We start from the raw sequence: 22,742 nt of genomic DNA, 5'->3' as shown, positions 1-22,742 counted from the left end.
CCTGAAAGACTTGCAGCTTTACCTGATGCAGGAGACACGTTGACTTAAACAAAAGCATCTTACTTTCTTTTGTAAAGTATTTAAAACCATCAATCGCTTTCATTGACTTCACAAAGGTTCTGGACCTTGTGGTGGTCTGTTCCTTAACATCTCAATGAAATACAATGAATCTTGTGGTATTTTATTTGATTCAGTGTTGTATAGTAACAAAGTAAAAATACTTCACTACTTTACTTTAGCATATTTTGGAGTACATCATACTTTCCTCGAGTATGAACATTTTTGATAACTTTCCCTTTTTCTTGCTGTTCTCTATGTTTTCAGTGTGTTTTCTGGTTTGGTCACATGATCTGCAGACTGACAGTGACATGGTTTGATTTAACTTGCGGACCCACATGCAGTAACCACACACTGGATAGAAAGGTAAGTGATTTATTTACAACAGGACAAATAAAATTCAGTCCTCTGGACTTCGATATGCGGCGAGGGTCGCTCGACCAGGTTGGCCTGAAACGAGAGCTGAATTATAATGGGTTCAGAATGTGAGTTCGGAGGAGGAATCAGGAGCTGGCTTACATTGGTGCGGATTTTCCAGAGCTTAGGGGTGAGGCGTCAGGATCCGGCGTGAGGGTGTGCAACGGTGCCGGAGGGAGTGCGAGGAGTTAGCTCGGGTGGTTGGAACAGGATGGAGTCAGTGGAAACGGCGGAGCAGGAGGCAGGCAATCTCAGGAGCTTCTTGAAACGAGAACACAAAAAGTCCTGGAAACGAACAGGATACGGAGAGTAAGTAACTTCGAGTTACACAACAAGGTTCAAGAAACAAGTTTTCAACAGGTGAGGCCAGAGTGACTACCGGTAGCGTTAACCATCTAGGGATGACTGGAGGATTCTGCCGCTCCTTTATTCCAGCACGCTGAGAGGCAAATCAGCGTCACCTGCGCTGGCTCCACAGGCTCCTCACGAAGATCCTCGCTGAAAGAAGATGTTAACACTCCCACTCACACTCTCACGCACACGCTCTCACAACCGGAATCCTGACAGACAGACTTTTAATAAAACTTTCAATGGCGGCTAAAGCAGCAGGTCAATAGTGGTGGAACCAAACCAGCTCTGTCTCAACTGTTTGCTGAAAGAACATGGAAGATGGTGAGGAATGTTTTAATAGAGCCTCCATCCTCATGTTTCATCAGTTTGAACCTCTGGGCTGATTAAGGCCTTATTGATCCTCTGGTCACTAAGACATCGATTAGGCCTCATTTAGTCTGCAGACTTCCTGGCTCATCCATTCGCTCTCACCGTGTTTCGAGGTTCGTTTGGCCTTCAGCTTTCGTTCATTTAGACTTACTGAAGAAATGCTGCTGCTTTTTAATAAAGTTTATTTGTTTAGCACATTTCAGCAAATTCAAAATGTTTCATAAACATAACAGTCAAATACAAAGTTTTAAGCAATAAAATGTTTACAGAATTATTTCTAATTGTACAAAAAGGATTTAGTCAAATAAAAATCTGTAAAAAAAAATATTACCATTGATCAGAATAATTGATTACTGAAATGATCAGTTGCAGCTCTGTATGAAAGTCGGCCATGTTTGGTTCTGTTGGCAGGATCGGGTTTTTCTGGACGGACGGTGAAAACAAAGCCATCTTCGGCGCCAACAAGTTCTGGTTCTGATGTCGTCACGCTCGCCAGCAACCTGAACGACCCTCAGGACGTCATCGTCTACCATGAGCTGATCCAGCTGGCTGGTGAGGGGTCAAAGGTCACCCAGTTTAACCCAGAACTGGTGTGGAACAAGTTCTCCAGCTTGATTTGGGCTTCAGTTACTCAGTGATTCATTTGTTTTGTTTTTCTGCAGGTACCAACTGGTGCACAGAGAAAAGTGAAAATGGCGGCTGCAGCTTCTTGTGTCTTCCTGCTCCACAGATCAACAAACATTCCCCAAGTACAGCTGCGTGTGTCCTGCAGGCCAGGAGCTGGCAGCAGACGGCCAGCGCTGCAGACCCGGTGAGCTCTGCACAGAAATGCAAACACTGATTCTGCAGCTGCAGCTTTTCAACATCGACCTCTTTCCACTGCTGAAGTCTTTTTTGTTTTCAATATAAAGAACCACTCGCCTGTTTTTAAGGCTTCTAGAGGAGAAAAGGAAGCGGCGTCTTGAAATTTAAGTTGTGGGTAAATGTCTGCAGTGGTCCATTTGAAGCGGGCTCCAGGATTGTTTGCAACAATTAGCGGTTGCAGGAGTGAAGGCAGAGCAGCGGCGCTGGCCTTTCCCTCCTGCTGGACGACCGGTTGCTTAGAGACTCGCTTTGTTTTTCCCTGCGGCTTCGCTCCTTTCACAGATTAGCCTTTTCAAACCCAACAGAAACCTGACAGCTGAATCCGCAGCACTAATTGGACTCTGGTTCCAGCCGGGACTCGCGGATCGCTGACCGACTTCATGACGGCGCTCAGAACAACTGCAGGAAACGCTGAGAATCTGTGGAGGATTAAGAGTTTTAACTGGGTATAAAACATGCTGAGGTTGTCTGTTCAAAAAACCCAACAGAACAGGGGGAATCCATATCTTCAGACATCGAACCTTAAAACTAAATTTTATCACTCAGCTCGACTGCATCCTTGATCTTCTGAGTTTGCTTCCATTTTTCCTCTAGTTTCTGGTTTTCCACATTTCATTGAAGTATTTACCCTAAACTTTGGTCAATTTTAGTTCTTTATATTGGGAAGCTTATTTAAATCCCATTTGGAGGTTTAGCAGGACTGAAGCTCTATGCTGAACCTCTGTTGGTTGCAGTGAAAATGGGTGCCTGTCCCTTTAAGACTAATTTCTGCCCGTCCAGCCCATTTTCCAGCTGGGCCGACCGGGAACTGTAGAGCTTTGTGAGGCTGCTGCTCCGGCGACTCTAATCCAGTTAGAAACACAAAGTGAACAGAAGCTCAACTCACAGCGACAAACGACTGTTTTTATTGTTCACGCCGTTACAGATCAGTGGAGGTTTTTCCTTCAGTGGGAGCTGAAATCATAGACGTTTCAGTTTCTCATTGCTTACAATGAGAAACTTGAAGTCCCATAATGCTTTGAGTGGGCAGGTTTGTTTACATTTCATGAAGAAAGCTTTTATTTCCTCTTCACAGAATGACTGATCAGAACCGAGAAACTCAAAGCTCATCAGAAATGTCAGCAGCTTCTTGATATTTGTGATAATTCACAGGAATATGATTATTACTGACTGTTTTCAGAGCCTAATAATATGCTATATGTGGGATGATGTACAAAATGAACCCTGCAATTTGTTCTACATTAGGAATCCAGATTTGGCTGCAGAACTCAAATAGAAGTTTATGCACACAGTGTGACGACGCCTCTGATCCTTGTGCAATAAGACCAAAGGCTCCAGTATAGTCAATAAATTACTATAAATAACCTTCATCACAAAAAGTGACATCAGATTTTAGTTTTATTTATTTTGTCTTTGGCAAAAGACCACAAGCCATTTCTCCCGTTAGCACTAAACTAGCTAGCATTTGTTTCACTGTATTTACCCAGAATGCCCTACGCTGTAGTTCACTTCCTGCTTTAGGAACAATCTGTGGTTCGTTCATATGCATTCAAACTGCACCAGCCTTCACTTCAACCAAACAGGCCGATGTTTGTAGTGGACCAGAGTTCAGTTCCACATTCACACCTCCCCACATGAACTGGCCTTTCCAGGCAAAAGGACCAGACTTCCCAGTGTGAGTCGTTATTACAGGATGGTGAAACCATTCATGCAGATTGCAGCGACTCTCCCATCCTCTTGATTTGCATCAGATAAACCAGTTTACTCTCCAGAGATCTGGTCTACATTCAAAGAGAACTCAGAAATGGGACGACCTTGAATGCTTAAGGTTGTTTGCTCTTCTAGTGACAACTCTTCCTGAGGACGGTAGTGAAGCTGTAACGCAGCCTAAAGGTAAAACCTAACTCGCATCATGGGCATGCTCTCATAATCAGTAGCTTTTTTCTCCTGCAAAGATTTCTGAATTTAACCTTCTCTTCTGCTTAACTGAAACTTCTGCTGCTTTGGTCCTGATCTGAATCTAAGAGCTGAATTAACCTGTAATTCCTCAAATCTTCTTCCACAGCTGAGATTATAAATTTCAGTTGGATCATTTCAAAACTGGAACTCTTGGAAGAACTTAAATTCCCTGTTTTATTTTTACTGAAGTTTTTGATCTAATCAGAAACATGACCCTGTGCTTGTTGCTAAATGCTGAACAATGTGACATTCGGTCATCACTCTCTGCTGCTGGAAGAGTTAAAGCTCTGACAAATTAATCTAGTACAGGAGCGCCATCTAGTGAAAATGGGGGAAGTACACATGCAATATTTGGCTCAAACAAAACCTACATTCTTGCCCTCAATGTAGTTTACAAACCTCAAAACCTGGAAGATTTTAGTTTGCTATTGGAACCTTTTTTTACCCCCTATTCTGCATTTGTAAAGATTAATGCAGGGATTCGCTGAAGCTCGTTTGATTGAGAGCTTTAGATTTACACCAAGCTGATGTTGGCAAATATTTTTGCTTCAGAAAATGAGCCTTTATAAACCCTCCAAATGAAACATCCCAGCAGGTTTTACTGCTGTTTGCACTGTACAATGGCTGCTGGAAAAGACAACTGTAATCTAGAAACCATTTGCTGCTTGTTTCTGCAGGAGCTCCACTTCTACTTTTCAAAGCTATACAATTGTACAGTGGTGAATCTGTTTAGATTTATTTTGGAATTGGTGACAATAAGTCTTAAAACGGCTCACTGAACTAAGCAGACTTGAACATTATCTAAGATTGAGTTTGCAGGGTTTGTGTAGACCATGACCCTATCCTAAACTCTTTAAGGTTATGGAAGTTACTGATTTTGTCGTCTCTTCCAGAAGCCAATGTGAGCACATCTATCCAGGTGGACTCCACAGCCAGGCTCTGCTGCTGCCTGGGCCATCCTACCTGTCTGTAAGTGCCTCTGCCTCCTCCTAAGGTCAACATGAGGTCAATCTGTTTCCCAGCCTGTGTCTCTGCTGCAGTGCTGGCCATGGCCGGAGCGGGCGCCTACCTGATGTAGGAACTGGCAGCTGAAGAACCAGAGAGCATGAACTTTGACAACCCAGTCTACTTGAAAACCACAGAAGAAGACCTCAACATCGACATCACCCGCCACGGCGCCAACGTGGGCCACACCTACCCAGCGGTGAGTTTAATTTTTTAAAATCTGAGATATTGGAAATCTTCAAGTCAATATTTTGTGATGTGGTTGAAAATGCTGCCATTCCTCTCAGTTAAATAAAATCCATCTTTTCCTTCCTCTGTTTCTGTTCACAGATTTCCATAGTGAGCACAGAGATGATTTATCCTGATCGTTCTCAGGATTTTGGTTTTTTTATTTCTTCTCCTTGCGGAAACCTCCTCCGTGTTACGATGCCAACGGTTCGCCGTAACGGCGGACCTTACAGTTCAACCACATGCCTTCAGAAGTGCATTAAGTCCTGATCTGTGGTGAAGAGGAAATGTTATTTATTATGTGAATACTTCCATGAGTTTTCCACATTCACTCCACAGTGTTGAGGAATTTTTTATTCTTGCTTTTCCGACGTCGTCTTTGCCGTCTGTTCAGAGAACAGTTTGTCTTTGAGGGTCTTCATGTCCAGCCTGGACTGAACCTCTGAAGAACCAGGCGTCTTCATCAACCCGTTTCCTGGTTCCGATTCAAACCGGGTCAAAGTTCTCAGGTCTCAACGGGGAACAAGTCTGGAGACTAAAAGTATTTAATTATGAAACAGATTGTTAATATTTCTGATCATGCTTTGCTGACTGACATTAAGGTTTCTTCTGTTAATTGCATTATTATTATTGCTGCTGCTGAGATCACCATGGTTGCAGCGTTTGTAAACAGTGTAAATATATTTCCTCCCTCAGAGACGTGACTGTAAATCAGGACCTCTTCAATGCACTTTGATCAATGTTCTCTGTAAATAAGATTGTAAACACTGACTTGAATCTTTTTGCTATGGCTGGTTCCTCACCAGAGTTCAGATGTATTTAAGGAGAGCAGAGGAGGAAAAACATGAATTTGGTAAAAATGACTATTTTGTATGTTTGTGCTGTTGCTGTGAACTTTTTATAGCCTTGTACAGTGAAGGAGAATGAAATGATGTGTATCTGAAGGAACTGATTCACAAAGAAATTTTGAATTAAAACATCAGTGTTAAAAATCCCTTTGAATCTTTTTCTGTTTTTTGATTGAAATGGGTCAAATATACAAGTTGCATCATAAGGTCTTTCTGGTTTACTTCCTTACCAGATCTACTTATGATTCTGAAAATATTATGTCAAATTTACATTTCCAGGTCTAAAGTAAAAACTAAACATTTTCATGTTGGAAGGAAAATTCTTGTCCCATCCGTCCCCCAGTGGAGTTGATGTCTGATCTGCAAAGCAATTTATACCATTTCTAATGGTACAGATTGAAAAGCATTTCTGCATTTGTTCTCTTGGCCATTTGCATCATCCTGCAATGAAATTCATACATTTAAGGTTTCCACATAATTCAGGTTCCTTACTGGGGACAGCTACATTAAATTATCACTTTGCAGTTCTAAACATATCTACAGTTTAATGGCAGATCTGTGAGGACTAAAGGATTCCAAGCATGCAGGTGATATCTGTCAGCACTGCTTAAGATGTGGACAAAAAGCCACATTCCTTGTTCCTGCAGGTGGATGTAGTTTAAGGAAATGGGAAGGAGTTGCTGGTCAGCAGTAACCCAGTTTACCTCCTCACCCCACATCCAGGATCTCCCACTCTAACATTGCTTTGGTGCAGAGAAACCATGAATTTTCATATGAGCCTAACTCAATTTATCCCACAGTCTGTTACCTTCAGTTTCTGCTAAAATGAGCTAAACTGACTGAACTGTTCAGTCACATATTGATGACCCAGTGGAGCTTAATGTGAGACAGAATCAGGCAAGTTTAATAAATGACTGGATGAAGAAACACTCCTTCATAGTAACATCAGGATTATCATAGATTTTATTTATTCTCATCAAAGTCCAGCAAATAAAGTTCACTGAGAGCAATATAAGCAGCTAATATTTAACATGTTTATTATTCCAGCCTCAGTTTTCTGATCTTCATGTGACTCCACTGAATCCAACTTGATGTCGTTCACTTCACAAGTGATGAAGATCCATTTTTCTTTCACTTCCTGCTGATTTCTTTCCAAAGCTCCATTTTGTTCCAGGAGGATCTTCAATGTTTTCTTTAGATGATGAAGGAATTCAGACTGACTCCACCCGGCTGGTGCTCCAGGTGAGCAGAAACAAACAAACCCTAAAGTCATTCATGTCCTGATAAATGAAACCTTAGAACTGGTTCTGATTCTGATCACGTTTTACAGTTGTGGTCATCCAGCAATGAAAAAAAAACATGGAGACCACTGAGAACCTCATTGACAACCTGGTTATTCACCAAATGATTTCTGAACTTCTGAGTAAAATCAGTATTCTAAATTAACTTGTTTTCTTTAGAATATTGTGGTTTAAAAACGCTTCAACTTTTTTATTATTTTCACCATTTCTCATTTTCTGCAAATACATTTTTGCTTGGAATGTCAAACATGTTGTCAACTTCATAGAAAAAGAGAACATTGTTCATTTTACTCAAATATATGCCTATAAAAAAAATAAAATCAGAAACTGATCATTTTAAGTGGTCTCTTAATTTTTGGATTACAGCTCTGTAATCCAAAAGAGAGCTTTTGGATATTAACGTCATGACATTAATATCATGACGTGTAAAAACACGTCATGATATTAATATCATAATGTGTAAAAGCACGTCGTGAACTTAATAACCAAACAATACCAGGTAAGAGTTTCACCACCAGGGGGAGACAAGCCCCCATTAATGAAGAGATCAGTTGGTTCCAAGTTAAAAAAGGTTCTGGTTCAATTGGTGTTGAACAGAACCTGGATCAGCAGAATAACAGCAGATCCAGATTTATGAGAAGTGATCCTGTCTTAAATCGTCAACAGAATAACTTTCCTCTGACTCCCAGTCAGTCTGACCAGTCAGACCAGTCTGGGCTCATTTCTCCTCATAAGACTTTCAGTTTAAACTAACCTGTTTATTTGTGGCACCAGTCTGGATCTACTGTGGTTCTGTTGGGTCTCAGCTTGTTGTTCAGATTTTCTTCATCAACTCTTTGGAACATTTGAACAAACTGTAAGTTTGCTTTGTTTCCTACTTGAACTTTGATTTTTGGAGAAAATGTTCACTTCTGATTTCAACTCAAAACTAAAATCTCTGCCGTTTGAAGTTCTCTGCTGAACATCTGATTTTCTTTATTTTCTTCTCTGAACAAACTGATTCTTGGTTTTATTTCTGGAATCAAACTCTGGTCTCCAGCATTAAAGTCAGAAAAAACAATTTCTCAGTCACATTATGAAATAGTTAATCTTTGAAGGAGCAGAAAACACTTCCTGTTGTTCAGGTTGAATCAGTGAATGTAAATGTTGCTCCATGTCTCCATCTAGTGGACTGATAGTAGAAGTGCAGCAGCTGATGGCAGCTTCCTCTGCCTCTCTGCTGTCTGACTGCATTCACCTGACACTGATATGAAGCAGAGAAGAAGAGCCAATCAGAGGAGGAGCAGCTGATCTTTTTCCAGCACTAATGATGTAAAGGATGATCAGAGTTGATGTGCAGATGAATGATGTGTGTTTCCTCTGCAGGTGAAGCTAGAAAGTGTGTGTGAGCTGATGTGGATTCAGCAGCATGGATCAGTGTGAGGACAGAGAGGAGGGAGTCCCTCCCTCTAAAACCACTCTGTGTGGGGAAGATGAGAGCCAGAGCAAAGGTCAGAGGTGAGGTCACCATCTCTACTGTCCACAGCCCTTTTCACACAGCGTTCACTATATCAGGCCAGAACAGACGTGGTGATGAAGCTGCTGCTGCTCCTCTTTGCTGATTAAGTTTTAATCATCATGTTTCTGTCAGGATCCATCAGAGACTCAAACCAGAACCAGAACCAGAACCCAGCTGTGTGTCCTTTAAGAGTTACAGGTCAAACGATCTTATTATTAACTTTAAATCTCCTGGATCTCCACCATCAGAGAGGTGAGATGTTTCTAACTGCTGTAACTGTGGAAATTGAACCAGTAAGAACTCAGATGTTTCCAGTTATATTTTCCAGAGGTTTGATCCATTATCTACAGAAATCAGCTGCTCTGTTCTCATGAAAACACCTTCATATCTTTATCTCTGGATGTTGATGATGATGTTCTGTTGCTTCCTGGCTCCATGTCAGACTAACAGTGGATCACATTTCCACTGGGAAATACCTGGTAAAGCCATTCTGGTCCATCAGGACTTGGTTCCTGTGTGCATTGTGAGAGCGTTCAGCATGGAAGGAAAGCTTCATGATGTGGTTGGTGAGATCTGCTGGAACTCAACCAAACTGAGCTGATGTGAACCATCAGAGGTTCTGCTGGTTCTTAATGGGATCAGCAGGAACATTAAATCTTTACAACTATTTAGATCACCTGGTTCACTGCTCACATCCAGATATCGTTACATGGTCCTTTATCTTCTGATTGTCTCTGTGAGGACAGATACAATGTGAGCTCACTGGATTCCAGGGATCTACAGGATCCATTTTAAAATCCTCAGTATAACATCCAGTAGAGGACCCCACATGGACACACTCACATATATCAGACCTCCATGTCCACATCATCTCAGATCTAATCATCAGAACCTGATGGATGTCCCACACTGTCCTGAAGACCTGTGTGGACAGAGCCTTCACTTCCACTGTCCCCTAGCTCTGGGAAACTGTCTCCACCAGCATCAGATCTGCTGACAGTTTGGACTGTTTGACATCCAAGTTCACCATTAACTTTGAAATTATCTGCTGTGTTACTGGCCTACATCCCTGTAGTTCATCTCTTCTTTCTCTTTCTAAATTCTTCATATTGTGTCTATATGATGTTCTGTTTTTTATGCTTTGAAATGATTTAAAATCTTAAAGCATAAAAAAAGAAACTGATTTTCTCTGTAAATACTGTTGAATAAATATTTCCTGATTTCCTAATTGTTCCTGGTTCCTCCACAGAGTGGACCAGAGCTCAGAGGTTCACAGTGGTTCATCTGTCCAGAAGCATCTATTGGACTCTGTATTTATGGTCTGTTCATGAACAGCATTTAATTCTCCATGGGTTCTGTTCACAGTCATCTCCATGCTGGACTTGTAAAGTAGAGGACTGTGAGTCCATCTAGGTGTTTGGCTCCAAGATTTATTTCAGCCTGATTTCCTTTGTATATTATTCTGTTCCAGCTGCTTGAGGACAACATGATCACTTTTGTGAAGAACGAGTTGAAGAAGATCCAGAAATTACTGAGTCCAGAGAAGCCAACATTCTCAGAGAGTCAGAGAGATGATGAGGTGTTGGGAGGTGAGGATGAGGAGCAGAGGAAGAGCAGCAGAGAGGCAGTGATGAAGATCACACTGATCTTCTTGAGGATGATGAAGCAGGAGGAGCTGGCTGACCGTCTGCAGAGCAGTAAGAGGATTTCTTCAAAAATTTAATTGATAGATAAATTACACATTTGCTGAAGTGACGTAATCAAATTCAAAAGATGATTTTCTTTCATATATGATTTTTGTTATTTTGTTAATTTAGGGCATTTGCTGCAGTTTGTCAACATCAACTTAAATCTGGTCTGAAGAAGAAGTTCCAGTCTGTGTTTGAGGGGATTGCTAAAGCAGGAAGTCCAACCCTTCTGAACCAGATCTACACAGAGCTCTACATCACAGAGGGAGGGACTGGAGAGGTCAATGATGAACATGAGGTCAGACAGATTGAAACAGCATCCAGGAAACCACACAGACCAGAAACAACAATCAGACAAGAAGACATCTTTAAAGTCCCACCTGGAAGAGATCAACCAATCAGAACAGTGATGACAAAGGGAGTGGCTGGCATTGGGAAAACAGTCCTAACACAGAAGTTCACTCTGGACTGGGCTGAAGACAAGCCCACCAGAACATCCAGTTCATATTTCCATTCACCTTCAGAGAGCTGAATGTGCTGAAAGAGAAAAAGTTCAGCTTGGTGGAACTTGTTCATCATTTCTTTAGTGAAACCAAAGAAATCTGCAGCTTTGAACACTTCCAGGTTCTGTTCATCTTTGATGGCTTGGATGAGAGTCGACTTCCACTGGACTTCCACAACAAGGAGATCCTGACTGATGCTACAGAGTCCACCTCAGTGGATGTTCTGCTGACAAACCTCATCAGGGGAAACTGCTTCCCTCTGCTCTCCTCTGGATAACCACACGACCTGCAGCAGCCAATCAGATCCCTCTCAGTGTGTTGGCATGGTGACAGAGGTCAGAGGGTTCAATGACCCTCAGAAGGAGGAGTACTTCAGGAAGAGATTCAGAGATAAGAAACAGGCCAGCAGGATCATCTCCCACATGAAGACATCACGAAGCCTCCACATCATGTGCCACATCCCAGTCTTCTGCTGGATCACTGCTACAGTTCTGGAGGATGTGTTGGAGACCAGAGAGGGAGGAGAGCTGCCCAGAACCCTGACTGAGATGTACATCCACTTCCTGGTGGTTCAGACCAAAGTGAAGAAGGTCAAGTATGATGGAGGAGCTGAAACAGATCCACACTGGAGTCCAGAGAGCAGGAAGATGATTGAGTCTCTGGGAAAACTGGCTTTTGATCAGCTGCAGAAAGGAAACCTGATCTTCTATGAATCAGACCTGACAGAGTGTGGCATCGATATCAGAGCAGCCTCAGTGTACTCAGGAGTGTTCACACAGATCTTTAAAGAGGAGAGAGGTCTGTACCAGGACAAGGTGTTCTGCTTCATCCATCTGAGTGTTCAGGAGTTTCTGGCTGCTCTTCATGTTCATCTGACCTTCATCAACTCTGGAGTCAACCTGATGAAAGAAAGACAAACATCTAAGAAAACTTCATTATTTAATAAACCTAAACTAAAGTCTCTCCATCAGAGTGCTGTTGACCAGACCTTACAGAGTCCAAATGGACACCTGGACTTGTTCCTCCGTTCCTCCTGGGACTTTCACTACAGACCAATCAGAAACTCCTAAAAGGTCTGCTGACACAGACAGGAAGTAGATCACAGACCAATCAGGAAACAGTTCAATACATCAAGGAGAAGATCAGTGAGAATGTGTCTGCAGAGAAAAGCATCAATCTGTTCCACTGTCTGAATGAACTGAATGATCGTTCTCTAGTGGAGGAGATCCAACAGTCTCTGAGTTCAGGAAGTCTCTCCACAGATAAACTGTCTCCTGCTCAGTGGTCAGCTCTGGGTTTCATCTTAGTGTCATCAGGAAAAGATCTGGATGTGTTTGACCTGAAGAAATACTCTGCTTCAGAGGAGGTTCTTCTGAGGCTGCTGCCAGTGGTTAAAGCCTCCAACAAAGCTCTGTAAGGACACACATTGTTACTTTCAGTTTCTATATTGGTGCATTGTCTCTTCAAAGTGTCCCATTGGTGGGTTGTGTAATAAAGAAACAGACTTCCTTTAGCATCAGTATGAACTATAGAATGAAACAGTTCATAACAAATGCAAATGTCATGTAAAATAAAATTGTTTGTTCAAATCAACAAAAAACATTGTTGATTGAAAGAACATCATTTTTGTAGAATTATTTAATAATATATTTTCCTCCCTGTCTCCTCAGACTGAGTGGCTGTAACCTCTCAGAGAGAAGCTGTGAAGCTCTGTCCTCAGTTCTCAGCTCCCAGTCCTCCAGTCTCAGAGAACTGGACCTGAGTAACAACAACCTGCAGGATTCAGGAGTGAAGCTTCTCTCTGCTGGACTGAAGAGTCCAAACTGCAACCTGGAAACTCTCAGGTAACTCTGGACTCTTGACAAATTGATGCATCTTAGGTGCAAAAAGAAACATAATTACAGATCACAGCAGTTGGTTGGCTTTCTTATTTATTCCACATGTTACCAATGCTGTTTTATTAAATGTACAGCATTTATATTCCTCTATTGTAAATGTGTCCTTACTCTACAGTCTCCTATTATGTTTTATTTTTAGCTTTTCTTCAATGTTTGATTCTTTCATTTACCTTCAACTTGTTGCTGGTAAACCTGAACTCCCTGCTGTGGATCAATGAAGGATGTTTCTGTTCTGATCCGTACTATAAGTGATAAATGTTGATTTTATAATGTAGATAAAAAAAATAGAGCATTATTACTATTTCATCTAATTGACAGGTTGAGCACAATTTATTAAGTTTTTCTCACATTAAAATGACCAGTTCAGTCCTTGGTTTCTACCTCAATGTTCTCATTTTCTCATCATGTGATGAATTGTGTGTCTGCAGCTTATCAGGCTGTTTGGTCTCAGAGGAAGGCTGTGCTTCTCTGGCCTCAGCTCTGACCTCCAACCCCTCCCATCTGAAAGAGTTGGACCTGAGCTACAATCATCCAGGAGACTCAGGAGTGAAGCTGCTGTCGGCTGGACTGAAGGATCCACACTGGAGACTGGAAGCTCTCAGGTATGGAGGAACCTGCTGCAGGAGCAGAGAAGGTCTGATAGAGGAGGAAGAGGGAGAAATGTCTTTAGTCAGTCTGCTGGGAAACATTTAGTTTGAAGCTGAATAATTAGTTTGTTGCTCAAAGGACAGTTTTTGTCAGTTTCTGCTCAGTTTTCCATCTCTGTATCCAACAGTTAAACATGTAAAGATGAAACTGTAGATTTGCTCTGCTTTGATTCAAGCTGCTGTTTTCCCTCAAACCAGCTCTGATGCTGATCCTCAAACTGAGCCTGATGCTGATCTTCAGCCCAGCCTTGATTCTCAGGCTTCATTGGACTCTTTCTGTTAAAACTGACATGGATTCATTTAGTTATAGAGGAATTTTAATATTTCTCTTGCTAGCCTCCTTGTTGCCTGTTGTTAATTTTTTCAAGACAGGAGGACCATCTGCAAAATGATTCAGTTCACAATAAGAGTCAACATAAAAATATGTGAAGTAAATATACTTTCAGTCTTTCCAAGAAGGACATTCTTGACTTAAAATAAAGATGTAAATATTTATGAATTGTTTAATTCCAAATTTTCCTCCCTGTCTCCTCAGACTGAGTGGCTGTAACCTCTCAGAGAGAAGCTGTGAAGCTCTGTCCTCAGTTCTCAGCTCCCAGTCCTCCAGTCTCAGAGAACTGGACCTGAGTAACAACAAGCTGCAGGATTCAGGAGTGAAGCTTCTCTCTGCTGGACTGAAGAGTCCAAACTGCAACCTGGAAACTCTCAGGTAACTCTGGGCTCTTGACGAATTGATGCATCTTAGGTGCAAAAAGAAACATAATTACAGATCCCAGCAGTTGGTTGGCTTTCTTATTTATTCCACATGTTACCAATGCTGTTTTATTAAATGTACAGCATTTATATTCCTCTATTGTAAATGTGTCCTTACTCTACAGTCTCCTATTATGTTTTATTTTTAGCTTTTCTTCAATGTTTGATTCTTTCATTTACCTTCAACTTGTTGCTGGTAAACCTGAACTCCCTGCTGTGGATCAATGAAGGATGTTTCTGTTCTGATCCATACTATAAGTGATAAATGTTGATTTTTATAATGTAGATAAAAAAAATAGAGCATTATTACTATTTCATCTAATTGACAGGTTGAGCACAATTTATTAAGTTTTTCTCACATTAAATGATCAGTTCAGTCCTTGGTTTCTACCTCAATGTTGTCATTTTCTCATCATGTGATGAATTGTGTGTCTGCAGCTTATCAGGCTGTTTGGTCTCAGAGGAAGGCTGTGCTTCTCTGGCCTCAGCTCTGACCTCCAACCCCTCCCATCTGAAAGAGTTGGACCTGAGCTACAATCATCCAGGAGACTCAGGAGTGAAGCTGCTGTCGGCTGGACTGAAGGATCCACACTGGACTGGAAGCTCTCAGGTATGGAGGAACCTGCTGCAGGAGCAGAGAAGGTCTGATAGAGGAGGAAGAGGGACAAATGTCTTTAGTCAGTCTGCTGGGAAACATTTAGTTTGAAGCAAAATAGTTAGCTTGTTGCTCAGAGGAACAGTTTATGTCTGTTTCTGCTCAGTTTTCCATCTCTGTATCCAACAGTTAAACATGTAAAGATGAACTGTAGATTTGCTCTGCTTTGATTCAAGCTGCTGTTTTCCCTCAAACCAGCTCTGATGCTGATCCTCAAACTGAGCCTGATGCTGATCTTCAGCCCAGCCTTGATTCTCAGGCTTCATTGGACTCTTTCTGTTAAAACTGACATGGATTCATTTAGTTCATAGAGGAATTTAATATTTCTCTTGCCAGCCTCCTTGTTGTCTGTTGTTAAATTTGTCAAGACAGGAGGACCATCTGCAAAATGATCCAGTTCACAATGAAAGTCAACATAAAAATATGTGAAGTAAATATACTTTCAGTCTTTCCGAGAAGGACATTCTTGACTTAAAATAAATATGTAAATATTTGTAGAATTATTTAATACTATATTTTCCTCCCTGTCTCCTCAGACTGAGTTACTGTAACCTCTCAGAGAGAAGCTGTGAAGCTCTGTCCTCAGTTCTCAGCTCCCAGTCCTCCAGTCTCAGAGAACTGGACCTGAGTAACAACAACCTGCAGGATTCAGGAGTGAAGCTTCTCTCTGCTGGACTGAAGAGTCCAAACTGCAACCTGGAAACTCTCAGGTAACTCTGGACTCTTGACAAATTGATGCATCTTAGGTGCAAAAAGAAGCATAATTATAGATCCATCCATCCATCCATCAGTTCAGATCTTGGTTTCTACCTCCATGTTTCTCATTTTCTCATCATGTGATGAATTGTGTGTCTGCAGCTTATCAGGCTGTTTGGTCTCAGAGGAAGGCTGTGCTTCTGGCCTCAGCTCTGACCTCCAACCCCTCCCATCTGAAAGAGTTGGACCTGAGCTACAATCATCCAGGAGACTCAGGAGTGAAGCTGCTGTCGGCTGGACTGAAGGATCCACACTGGAGACTGGAAGCTCTCAGGTATGGAGGAACCTGCTGCAGGAGCAGAGAAGGTCTGATAGAGGAGGAAGAGGGACAAATGTCTTCAGTCAGTCTGCTGGAAACATTTAGTTTGAAGCTGAATGCTTAATTTGATTATTAAATATTTAGACGCCTCATCTGGAGGCAGAGATCATCACCCAGTTTTCTGGAATATTCTCCAGACTAAGAACGGATCAAGAAAAATTAAAGAGTGGGATGGTTTAATAGTTTAATAGGGACTCTGACTAAATTAATAACAGAAGTTCAGTTAGATTTCTATGATGATCTACTGATGGCAGAAAGACTTTAAAACAATATTTGATGGAGCTCCAGACCAATCAGCCCCAAGAAGCAAAGATGAGAGGAAAAGTAACTCCATGTTTGGTCAGATGGATGTTTAAAGTTCTGGGAGAGAAAAATAAAAACTTTAGATTTTAAACAAAACTCACAACTTTCAGGATTTAATAAAATATAAATTACATAAAAAGTGAAGAAAATGGCTTCCGGATTGGAAGACCACCGCAATGGTCGCATAGCAAGAGCGCTCCTGGTTGAACCGTAGCAAATAGAGAAATTTCCCCCATGAAACCTGGGTAAATATGCAATATAATAATTAAGAGGGATAAGATCGTACCACTATTTTGAGAAATAAACGCTGACTAAAGAAAAGAGACACAGCAGCAAATAGCAGCTAACATGTTGAAGCTAACAAGCCATGAGGAGCAATGCCTAAAAATGGTCGACACTGAACTGATCTTGCGAGAACTGAAAGGGTTTCGCCAAGAAAATAAAGAACAACTGGAGATGATAAAAGAAGAAATTGCGAAGGTGAATACCAGAATGGAGGAGGTGGAGGGAGGAATTGAGAAAGCAGAAGAAAGGCTCCTAAACACGGAGGAGGTCATAACGGCTATGCTAAAGCTACACGCTAAGCTGGAGGACAAGCTGACGGATTTGGAGAGTCGATCCAGACGGGAGAACATAAGGATGTATGGGGTTCCTGAGGGATCCGAGAAGGAATCTACAATGTTCTCATTTGTCAAAAACCTACTCCGTCAAGATCTTGAGCTGAACGAGGACATCCCTGAACTCCACATCGAAAGAGCCCATCGGTCAGTGGGCCGCAGCCGCCAGATGACGCGCCGCCATGCTCCATCATAATCAGGTTCCTAAGCTTTAGAACTAAAGAGATGATTCTCCGCAAAGCCTGGCAGAAGAAGGGCTTTACAAGAAAATCACATCAACCTGGATAACGACTATCCACCTCTCATACTGACGAGACGAAGGGAAAATGCAGAAATCCGCAAAGTATTGAAGGAAAATAACATCCACTTCCAGACCCTCTTCCCCGCGAGGCTACGTGTTAGATTCGAGGACGGATCCAAAACCTACGATACGGTGGAGGAGGCATCAGAGGAACCTGCTGAGACGAGGGTTCACTGTTTCAACTATCAAACCTCCGGAGACACTCATGGAGCAGATGCAGAGATTGTCCTGGATGAGAGTGGACCGATGAACGATGAAGGGAGCATCTAAAGCCGGCCGGGGATCCAACTACAGGGAGAAGCTGCGAGCCTTCAGGAAAACCGGGGCCCCTCTGGGATCTAGTGGCCCCTCTGGGATCTAGTGGCCCCTCTGGGAGGGATCTAGTGGCCCCTCTGGGAGGGATCTAGTGGCCCCTCTGGGATCTAGTGGCCCCTCTGGGATCTAATGGCCCCTCTGGGATCTAGTGGCCCCTCTGGGATCTAGCGGATCTTCCCCAGACCGAAGACGGCGGGAGGAAATGTGAAATATCTTCAACCAAATCTGTAACTAGTGATGGAAACAAACTATAAAGTAACTCGGTTCGACCGGGACCTTTTTTCCTTTGGAGTTGGACATTTTGTCGCCTTTTCTTTTTTCCAACATGCAACTGTTGCAGGTAAGGGCCTCTCCCTCTGGACTGAGGAGGGGGACTTTTTCCTTCGACCCCCTGGTGGGGACTCAACAGGGTCAGGTTAATAGACCCCTACCTAGGAAGCTGTATGGACAAATTGTGTTCAGTTTTATGTGCGAGACAGGCATGTTGTGCGTCGCTGCTCCTCTTTGCCTTGTTTATTGATCTCATGAGTCAGCTGATCAGGAGAAGGCTGGATATAAAGGGGGTTACAATGACGGAGCAGAAACTATCCTTGTTTCACAGATGATTTATTGATAAGTATAGCACAGTACTGACTGTCCCCAAACTGATGAAGTTACTTGAAGAGTTTAGTTGGATCTCTGGCTACAAAATCAATATAAGTAAAACCCAAGTATTAACATTTCATTATGATCCACCGTCTTCTATTAAAACAAAGTACAACTGGAATTGGGGGGCAGAGTCTATCAAGTATTTGGGAGTCTCACTGTCAAGGGACTTCTCAAAACTATATGATGTAAATTATGGGCCACTAAATTTGAAAATAAAATCAGATTTACATAGATGGAATGTTATTCCCTTTTTAAGTTTAAGCTCCTGGATAGAATCCATCAGGATGAATATCCTCCTGCAGTTGCTGTATTTATTTCAATGTCTACCTGTCAGAATCCCATCTAAACAATTTTTAGAATGGCATCGATTAATAGCGAGGTATTTATGGCAGGGTAAAAAGGCCAGAATTAAGTTAAGCACTCTGCAGTTAAAAAAAGGGAGGAATGGGCCTTCCCTGCCTACACGAATATTATCATGCAGCCCAACTGAGACCTTTAGTCTGTTTGTGCTCACCTGCATACACTGCAGCATGGAAGGACATAGAAGGCACCATGATAAAAGGAATCCTAATAACAGCCCTACTTAGTGATTATAAATTACAGGAAGAACAGCAGATCCCAGAAGACTCCATAAGAGGCAGCTTCCTGAAGTCCTGGCAGGAATTGGTTCAAATCTGCAGAATCGGAGACATATCTAAAATTATGAGATGGTGTGCCTATGACTGGGATTTTGCACCAAACAGAACTGATAACAGATTCAAACTATGGACCTCAAAAGGATTAACTGCATACTATATTCATTTTCCCACAAAGGGATATTTCAGAGTTTTGAAACCTTACAGAAGGATCACGGGTTGGGAAAAGATGATTTCTTTAGACTTTAGCTGAAAATCCAGGAGTCTCTAATAAGAAAATCATCTCAAATCAAGAGCTGGATTTGCCTTTTATTATGTATGAGCTGAAAAAAGCTCTTTAATGCTAAACAGTCAACACCAGGAAAAGATGGACTTTGTTATATAATGCTTAAACATTTTAATTATATATCGCTTACTGTTATTTTAAAATGTTTTAATCTGATTTGGGAGACAGGAATAATTCCTGCTGCATGGAAACAGTCAGTTATAATTCCTGTGTTGAAACCAGGTAAAAATCCTACAGACTCTTCAAACTATAGACCTTTAGCTCTTACATCTCAATCTGGACAAATAATGGAGATGATAGTAACAGAAAGACCATCATATTTTCTTGAAAGTAAAAATGTATTCTGTCCATATCAAAGTGGTTTTAGTGCAGGAAGAAATACGATGGATGTGAAACTGCCTGGAGTCAGAAGTAAGGAAACAAATAAAGAAATGGTGATAGCTGTGTTCTCTGATATAGAAAGACATATGATATGTTATGGAAAGACGGATTATTGATTAAACCAGAAAAACTTGGTTTTAGGGGAAGGTTTATAACTGTTTTAGATTTTCTGTTTGGTAGAGAAATGGAAGTTAGAGTTGCTTTTTCCTCTAGATACACAAACTACCACACAAGGTCGTGTGTGTTGTCCAATTCTTTAATATTATGGTAAATGATATTTTTGATGGGATAGAAGTATAAGGAAATCTTTATTTGCTGATGATGGGGCTCTCTGGGTGCATCATCTCATATATTTACAGAAAAAGATGCAGGAGGCCATTTTGAAAGTTGGGCCAATAAATGGGGATTTAGGATGTCAGGTGTAAAGTTTCAAGTGATGTTTTTATAGAAGAGGGTTAATTTAAAACTCTATAATCAGAAGCTTGATCAAGTGAATAAAGTGAGATTTTTAGGTGTCATCTTTGATGAAAAATTAACCTGGAGACAGTAAATAGAATTAGTTCCAAATAAATGTAAAAAGTGAATAATTTGTTGTTTCTGGACAGGAATGTGGAGCTTCAAGAAGTGGCTGTTGGGAGTTTATCAGGCTCTCATGAGATCTTCCTTAGATTATGGAGGTGTAGCATATATAGCAGCTGCTGACAGTCAGTGGAGAAAACTTGATAGCGAACAAACACAAGGGTTACGGACATGTTGTGGAGCTTTCAGATCATCTCCTTTAGCTGCTTTGCAAGTTGAAACTGGTGAGCTTCCTTTAAGATGAAGAAGACTGAAGCTGATGAATGTGTATTGGGTAAATCTACAGGACATAATGACCATCATCCAACTGAGGCTGAGCTGCAGGACTGTTGGGAACATCATAAATCTGATTGTAATAGCTTTGGATGGATTGAGGACTTAAAAGCTCCCAGTTTCAGTCTGAACCAGTTCCAGTTTAGTTTTACGGTTCCACAGTCACCAATTCCACCTCAGTTATTTATCACAGCACAAGTTGATCTGCATGGAGCGCAGCGTCTCCTGCCATGAATGTCCCAGTAACGTTAAACTGGATTAATGTCAATAATCTCATATTTACAGTCATATTCAATAAATTAGAATATGGTTCCCATGAGGCTCGTTTGTCAGGTTTTAAAACAACTTCATCAGATATTAAACATATTTTTCATTAGACCCACATTTCTGCATTAATAGTTTTTATTGATCTGTAATCTGATCAGAAATGTTTTCATGAGCTGTAAGCAACAAATCATCATCATTAACAAATAAAAGCTTTAAAACAGTTTGTGGGAATTAATCTGTATGATGTGTTTAACTTGTGAGCCGAGTTACTGAAATACTTTTCATAAATATTGTAATTTATTGAAAATGACTGAAGTTAAGGATGTTAGAGAGACGCAGGTCATCCTGAAATTCTGATGCATAGAATCACAAATTTAATCTAAACTGTTACAGAGAGAAAACACAATAAAACATGATTTATCTGCAGCTTGTTCATTACTGATTGTTCCTGTCTCAGTGGAGGACAATGTGTGTCTGAGAGACATGTAATGTCCATGTTTGCTGCTGAAAGAGACTGATGGTCTGACCCCCCTCCTCCTTTCAGGGTGGAGCCTGCTGGAGGACGATTCTTGACTCCAGGTCTGAGGAAATGTAAGTGTGTTTTTCATCTGATTCATGACAACAAAGCAGCTCACATTCAACCATCTTCAAACTGTCACATCACTCATTCAGGTCAAAGTGTCAATAAATGATCAATAACTGCAGCTGGATCGTGTTTGTTCTCCATCAGATTCCTGTCAACTCATCATCGACACAAACAGTGAACAGAAAACTCAAACTGTCTGAAGACAACAGGAAGGTGACATTTGTGGAGGAGCTTCAGTCATATCCTGATCATCCAGACAGATTTGATTCTGGCCTCAGCTGCTGTGTGAAACTGGTCTGACTGGTCGCTGTTACTGGGAGGTTGAGTGGAGAGGAAATGTTTATATATCAGTGAGTTACAGAAGAATCAAGAGGAAAGGAGACAGAAGAGACTCTTGGTTTGGAAGGAATGATCATTCCTGGAGTCTGAGATGCTCTGATATTGATGGTTATTCTGTTTGGCACAATAACATAGAAACTCGTCTCTCCTCCTCCTCTGTCTCTAACAGAGTAGCAGTGTATGTGGACTGTCCTGCTGGCATTCTGTCCTTCTACAGAGTCTCCTCTGACTCACTGATCCTCCTCCACACCTTCAACACCACATTCACTGAACCTCTGATTCCTGGATTTGGGGTCTGGAGATCCAGTTCTGGTTCTTCAGTGTTTCTGAGCTGATTTGAGTCTAAAGAGTCTAAAGTTTTTCCTCCTGTCAGAGAAACTCTCTCACTGTTGAACAGATAGTTCAGTCTCTACAATCTATTTCTTGGTGAAACGATTCTGATTGAGTCCTTGGAAACTTTTTCTTCTTCCAGTCCTTCAAAGATGGAAATTGGGATTATTCCAGGATATTCCAGGATTATTCCAGGATTCTCATGTTTTTTTCTTTGTTTCCAGTCAAAGCTTCACTCTGAATATTAAGATGTTGTTTCTCCTTTTTTTTCCTTTCATTCATCAGATTTCATTGAAATATTGATCAGTTTTTCTCAATCTGATCAGTTTCTGTCTCTATTGGCTCCTATTTTTCTCAACATGTCAGATTTAAATATTAAATCTTCCTTTTGTAAATTTGCTGCAGTTTTTCTTCGTGTTTTAAATAAAAACATTTTTCTTCTGCATTTGGTTCATTTGCCTCTTATTCTGTTCTTTTCCTGTTCAAATTTAAATATTTGCATTAAAAATTTTTTTCATCAACTCTGCCTTTCAGAAAGTCCTAGTTAAAGTAAAACATTCCCATCCCATGAAGGTCAGAGGTCAATGCTTTGAAGCATAAAGAGGGAAAATCTTAATATTTTCTGTTTCATTCAGAACTTCTACCTGAAACTCAGAACCTGCAGAACATTTTTCTCTTTGGAGAAAAAATCCAAAAGCCAATCAGAACCAGCGTTATAAATAATGTCTCCCTGTCGGATCACTTTGCTGTTATCTTTGAAGGTTCT

At 41.2% G+C, this 22,742-nt stretch overlaps 1 pseudogene; it reads left to right on the top strand.

Moving 5' to 3' along the window:
* Window positions 1–477: 477 nt before the first annotated feature.
* Window positions 478–22,742, top strand: part of LOC129352007 (very low-density lipoprotein receptor-like) — a 41,069-nt pseudogene continuing 18,804 nt past the window's right edge.

This window comes from Poeciliopsis prolifica, unplaced genomic scaffold, assembly GCF_027474105.1.
Source record: "Poeciliopsis prolifica strain line A6 unplaced genomic scaffold, Auburn_PproV2 SCAFFOLD071, whole genome shotgun sequence".
Taxonomy (NCBI): domain Eukaryota; kingdom Metazoa; phylum Chordata; class Actinopteri; order Cyprinodontiformes; family Poeciliidae; genus Poeciliopsis; species Poeciliopsis prolifica.
Note: the sequence above shows the minus strand (reverse complement) of the source record. Positions and strands in the feature narration are given on the sequence as shown.